Genomic DNA, 7,075 nt, shown 5'->3' on the forward strand with positions numbered 1-7,075 from the left:
CAGGACGTACCAGGGATATGTGGCATTTGCTTACTTACCCAAGCTAATGTGAAGGGACGTGATTTCAGTGTCTGTAGGACCGTGTATTCCTCTGCAGTGTGCACTCAAGCGTTCAGCCTTTCAGTTACAGTTTGAGTCATTTTATCATACCTCTATTACTAGCAATACCTGAGCAGAGCAAATAGAGCACATCCTTTTAGTGCAATTGTTTTTGCACTTAACCTATTGGTTTATTTATTTGCGCATACCCGGCTGGAGGAACTTATTAAATAATAATGCTGGGATATGGTCCTGAAACAGCTGGCATAGCGTAGTCTTAAAAATCTGACAGCAGTGTCACATTGCCATAAATTCAACATTGCAATGGATTTATAAAACATGTGTGCTTTTATATGGGTTGTATTCCCACTTTGGTTGGTTTCAGTTTCTTCTTCTCGGTTTTATTTATGGCCTTGCTCAGCACAGTAGACCTGACTCATTTGATTGCTGCTCAAAGAAATTAAAATAACCCTGGATTTCTGAGGCCTCCCTGAGCAGCCAGAGAGCGTGGGAGGGGGGCAAGGCATGGCGGCTGAGTGCCAAGGCTGGTGCTATTTTCTTTCCTGCACATTGCACATTGGCAGGGGCTGTCCCTTCCCCAGTGGAAGGACTAGGCAGTGTCACACTGCCACAGTGATTTCCAGGGGGTTGGCATTTCCTTGGAAACTCAGCAAAAGGCTGCTCCTAAGAAAAAAAAAAAAAAAAAAAAAGATCACCATGTTTAATTTTTTCCAACTAAGGCAGCAAATCAGGTGTCCAAAATGAAGTGCCTGTGCTGCTGCAAAGCTGTCTTACAGGGGGGACGCAGCCCTTCTGTGTGCCCCACAGCAACCCCACCAGCTCCAGGGGAGGTCTTGGACACCTGGAGGTGTTAGAATGGCACTGGGTGCCTATGGCTGAGGTCCTTAAATATTCTCTGGCAACCTCATTTGCATGGAAAAATAGTGGGAATTGAGTAAGAGTATAAGCAAGGCAGGGGAACATTGAGACCTTAATGTATGCAGGAAGTCTATATCTTTCCCCATTCTGGTATAAGGGCCATTGTGCTGAGACACCTCCTGCAAATAGCAAGCTTTTCTCTTTGAAGTTCTGGCAGATGGTTGATATGAGAGCTGCTCTGCTCTGGGTGGTTTCCTTGCTTACAGCTTTTTGTCCAGCTCTGTCTTTGACAGTTCAGCCCTCAGAGTGCTTCTCCTTAATAATCTTGGTGGTATTAATTTCCCCACCTTAGACAGAGGTAAGGGGCATGGAGAATCAAGGCAATCTATCTTCAATATTAAATTAATTTCTTCCAGTTGGTTACTGGGTTGCACTTGTACCAAGTCCTCTTGCACTGGGCAATGACCACCAGTGCTGGCACAGCAAAAACTCGTTGCTTTCCCACCCAGCTTCTCCAACCCATAGCATTTGATGCCTTTTTCAAGGACTGGCTTGAAATACCTGTGCTTAGGTAACATGCTGTACCTTTCCACTCAGAAGTAGTCTCTCTGCACAAAGGGAGGCTGAGGGCTGCCCAGGGCATTTTTGTTGCAGTAAAACCCTTCCCTCCATCAGCATCACCGTGCTCCAGCAGCAATGCCTGCAGAGGTCACTCCTGTGGGGTTTCTCAACACACCTGCTGTGGGACCAACCTCTGATTGTAAGCACATTTCACTTGTAAAAATCTCTCATCACTCTTGTCACTCTCTTTATTTAGGTTGGGAATTTTGCTGGAGCTTAAGATACCCCAAATCCATTTCAGTGGGATTTGTGTCTGATTCCCCTAGCTCCTCACAGCAGCCAGCTCTCAGCAGCAGTAAGCTTTTCATCTAACTCAGCAGTTGCCTCACTATTAGTGTGATTTCCCAAAAGATCTCATCCCGGATCAAGCTCCTGACAGAAACCAGCATTATAATACTTTATAACTTTATATAGACTTTATAATGCTTGCTGCCGAGACAAAATGATTCACCACATCTTTGGACCATCTCGCTCTTCTGTAGCACATATAATGAAGTTATTATGGAAGCCTTTAAAATAGGAGCATGTCTGTTTAAAATGTTTGCAAATAAGAAGAACTTGGGAACAAAATCAGCCTTGTGCAGAAGTTTCTAGCCTGGCAGATTTAAAGCAACGCAGCCCTGCCATGGAGCTGACTCACGTACCAGTCCAAAATCTCTGCTTCTTTTCCTCAACTTTACCAGAGCCCCCCCCCACAGTGGACCAGGAGATTTAGGGTGTTTTGCCTTAAGGTTTTGGGGTTTTGTACCCCAGGAGTGGTGCCCAGAGATAACAGGGCTAAGCCCTAGCTGGGGTATTGCTAACGAAGCTCTGAGCTCAGGCTGTGAACCCACCGGGAGGCTGGTACATCTAGTTAAACATATCTATTTCCAGTCATTTTAGCAGACAGTAGCCCACTGAAATCACGTAGCAGCCAGAGCAGTTCTTATGGCTTTTGCTGGGTCATTATCTGGGTTTCATAATCAAAAGAGCCAGACATAGCTGGTCGCACTCGCTAAAATCTGTGGCTCAGCACAGATATGAGCAGAACACCCAGGTCTGTTTCGCTGTTGTTTCTGTGTGCATTCCTGAAGGAGTGAGAACAAGAAGAGGGCTCTGCAGGACACCTCTGTGATCTGAGGCCAAAAAGGACTCTTCCATGCCTGTGTGTCAGCAGCTGAATTCAGGGCTTGGATCTCTGTGGCTGGGCTGGAGACTTGATCTGCCCTTGGGCTTATCCATGCAAAACATTCAAGAAACATTAGTTAAGAGGTTTTCTATTCTTGCCCTGCTTGCCCCACCAGTGATTAGCACTCCTCCTGCCCAGAGAAGGGTTAAAAACTCCCTAGCACTGGCTGACATTTTCCCATTTCCAGAAGTTGCTCCCCACAGGCAGAATGCCAGCAATAGTTAGATCTCCTCCCTAAACTGACTTGTCACCTGAAGAGCAACCGGGGCAGCAGGCAGTCAAGAGATTTTCCACTTGTAATTACCATGTCTTCCCTCCTATTTCTGTATCTAAACCAGTCTGGATCAATCTAGGTCTCTCAGACTTTCTCCCCAGGTTTCCCATGATAGCCATCACCCTTGCCCTGTGAGTGTTTTCAGCCACAGGTAGCAAATAATAACTGAACAAAGTGATTCCTACTCAGTACATCATATATTTATACAACATACACATGACATATTTTTCTTGTGCCAATTGAACTTACTTGATGGCACATATCACTTGTTCTTTGCTGTGCTAAGCTGTTGCTATAGTGTATTGTATTATATGAAATGCTGATTGCATTGAAAGGTTTTCCTAGCACTGTCCCACTTCTTGGAAATACCCACAGGTGGTTAGAAAGATGTTGACCTCAGAACTGTTTCATACACGTACTTTTAATTTCACCAGTTTCTCATGATTTATGTTGTTGTAGCTGGTGTCAAAAAGAGGCTTTTGCTTTTCAGAGTGTGGAAGGAGACTCCTGAAATTGTGCCTGGGGGTGTGTCCAGCAAGGAGCCAGCGGGACATCAGGAGGAACCAGCCCACTGCCTCCACTGAGCAGCAGGTCCAGCTTTGGATATCTTTGCTGTGCTTTCTGTACAGCCTAGTCAGCTGAAAATCCCACCACTTCTCCAGGAGACCAGAGGGAGAACACCATTTATCCCAGAAGCACCAATTTCTGCAGTTTGGGCCACCTGGTGCTTACCTTTGGGAGGAACATGAGGAACACAAGAGGTTCCATGGAAACACCAGGAAGCTGTGTGGTGTGTGGGTGATGAAGCTTTGGCACAGGCTGCCCAGAGAGGCTGTGAAGCCTCCTCCTTGGAGATCTCCCCAAACCACCTGGATGTGGCCCTGGGCACCCTGCTCAGAGTGGTCCTGCTGGGGCAGAGGGGGGACCAGAGGGGCCCTGAGGTCCCTGCCCACCTCAGCCAGTCTGGGATTTCTCTGCTACCCTGGCATCATGCAGCTTCAGCTCTGCTTTGCTTGCTGCATTGACACCTCCCTGAGCCTCTGACTAATCACGGAAAGGGAAGTCCATGCCCACTGCCTGGGCACATCACTTGACCTTTTTAGGCAGAGAAATTTTTGAATTCTGCTGAGGTCATTTTCTGAGTCAGTTCTGGGTTTACTGGGTGGTAGTGCAGTCCTGAAGCCTTTGAAAAGCATCACATTTGTGACTCATGTAATCTATATATTTGTTTTTATAGCAACAGTAGATTGAGTGGACTGTTGCTCTTATTCCAGCCATATACTTTCTTACCTTGCTTTAATACCTGTTCCCAGTTGCTACATCCCATCTGATGTTACACCAGGTTCTTTAATGTCATTATTCTTAAGCTTTGTATCCTTAGCACATTTTAGGAGACTATAGAAAAAATATTATAATAAAAAAGTGTAGATAGAAGATGAGGCAGGTTTTAAATACAGCTGATCACAGGAAACAAATCTTTCACAGACTTTTATTCTAGTTCATTTTATAAGCAGGGAAAGTAACTACTTTTGTTTAGTACACAGTGTTGGTGTTGACTGGATTTCTTCATATAGACATTCATTCAGTTCCACTTATTAAATGTGTTAAATGGCCTTCTAAAAGTGCTCTGTGATGTCATGTAGAATATCAGAAACATTTTAGAACAGCACCAATGCATGTTCTTCTTCTTTGTTATTTTCACTATATGCTGAAAAAAATTGCATGAATTTTTTATTCTAACAGTCCATCAGATCAGCTACAATAACAGTTTTAAAAGAGCAGATAATAACCTTCAGTCCCTCCAAACAATTTCAAGTATTAGAAGAAATAAGGGACTGGCTGAGAACTGATCTATAATTTCATTTATTTGCCTAAAATTTTCGCATACTTAACTGAAATGACCTAGATATTAGTCCTAAATTCTTCTACAATTTGCTTGTAGAGCTGACAAATACCTGGAGAGTGTATACAGAACAGCAAACCCTGAGGGTGTTTAAGATGAGTTGCATTAGATGTAAAAGCTTTAACATAATAATCTTTCAGAAGCCTAGATAAGCGTAGCAGAGAAGAGATAGATAGGCAAAATAAAGAAAAATAAATAAATGACACCAGGCAGTGCCTCAGGGTGCTGGCTGAGTGTTTTTGCATTCCTTTTGAATTTTTTTCCTTTTTAAGTAAAAGGCTTTTTTTTTTTTTTTTTTTTTTTTGGTCCTAAATCCAAACAGAACAGTGTTCTTTATAGCAGTTCATTTAAAGGAAAGGGAAAAAGCTGAGAATGGGAAGTCTTCAGTGAGAGAGGCTGAGACAAAACTCCAGGCCAGGACTGTGAAATCCAATCATTCCTGAGAGCCCCACAAAATCATCGTTACTTGCAGCTGCTCACGCCACCGCTGATTCTTGCTGTTGCTTTTTCAGCACGTAACGGGGGAGCAAGTACACCTAATCTGGGACTCTGCTTTGCAGTGAGCTCTGTGGTAAATGCAGTATTATGGGGATTTGCTAGTTCTGTGCTACAAGTTGAAAGCTCGAATATGAATAAGTATGTGTATGGGGATGAGGAATGTGCAAAGTGCTAGGGGAGACCCAAGCAAGGGAATGACAGGGCAATAAGCAGACTGAGTGTCTCTTGAGGGATGGGGAAAGTGTGGGGCTGGTGTTTGTGTGAATGCAAAGACACCCACCAGATGCTACAGAATACTTTATACCACATTTGGGACTATCTAAATAATGAGCATCAGGTTTAACCCAAAACCCATCAGGGTACAGATTAAGGGCTCAAAGCCTCGAGGGCAGGTGGAGTAGACTGATCATCCTAATAAGTACACGGTGCTGTACAGTAGTGTACATCATGCTTTGCAGTAAGTTGAAAGTCTCTTCTTTCTTCCATCCACTACTGTTATGTACTGAAAAACTATTGTAATACTTCAGACATAATTGCACATTTCAAGAAATTCTTTGTTGTATATTATAGATTATAATAGTATGTAATTGTGTATCCACAGAAGAGGGAAACACAAATATTCTTCAATATCTATAAAAGCCTAGAGCATTTGAAGTTTATATACTCATCTGTGCTGATGAATCCTTCAATACAATTTGGTGGGTAACACTGACAATTAGTTAGTTCTACTCTGTTTAATTTCTTTCAGTTTAGACAGTTAAATACAGATACAAAGTTAGATAATTATACTCCAGTTGGGAGATATACTATAAACAAATGAGATACAGTGTCTAAATTTATTAGTAAATCTGCATAAAGCTTTCTTAAATGCAAGATATTTTTTTCATTACTGTGTAATTATTCATTGAAAGCCATCTGTTAAAAGTCAAGTTAATAAAATGTGAAAAAGTGTAGGAGAACAACAGAAGTCAACTTATTTCAAAATAATTTTCTTGAAAGGGTTCTCTGGAAATCGATATATTCTATTAGAACAAGTGAAAGTTGTCACACAAAACTGAGGGGAAGAGAGGATTATATTTGCAGAGGCTTTGGTTATGAAAACAAACACATTTCCATTTCCAAATACCATTTTCATGTTGGTTTTTGAGAATCAAATAGAACATTTTAGCCAAACTCCCCCAGAGCACTGTGATATTTAAGCTCCTAGCAAGCTTTTAGCAAGTTTATGGAAAAACAAAAGTCACCACTTCTTTTCCACATGAAAAATTCCCCAGACTTTCAATGTTAATTATTTCTCACTGTAATTTTAAAAGCTGACTTAATTGCTTTCAATACGTTTGATTGCTTTTTCCTTACAGAATAGGATCACAGTGAGACTCAACGGACCATAGAGATGCTCTGATTAGAAATCCTCTCATTAACCAAAGAGGTAGGAAAATGCTGCACTGAGATGCTCATAGATAAATCAATATCTGTAGATTTGAATGAACTTTAAATAGCATCAGACTCCCAGCTCCTTCTCAATGTCCTGCAGTCACCTCCCTGCTGCTGCCCTGGCATCTGTGCCAGCCGGTGCCACTTCTGTCAGGAAAGCCAGGAGCCTGGGACATGTTTAATCCAGATGCATTTTTTAATCTGCCTGTCAGCTAAGCAGCAAGGGTTGCCATACATAAACATTTTTTCAGAAATCTGA

Source organism: Aythya fuligula, chromosome 7 (assembly GCF_009819795.1).
Source record: "Aythya fuligula isolate bAytFul2 chromosome 7, bAytFul2.pri, whole genome shotgun sequence".
NCBI classification, from domain to species: Eukaryota; Metazoa; Chordata; class Aves; order Anseriformes; family Anatidae; genus Aythya; species Aythya fuligula.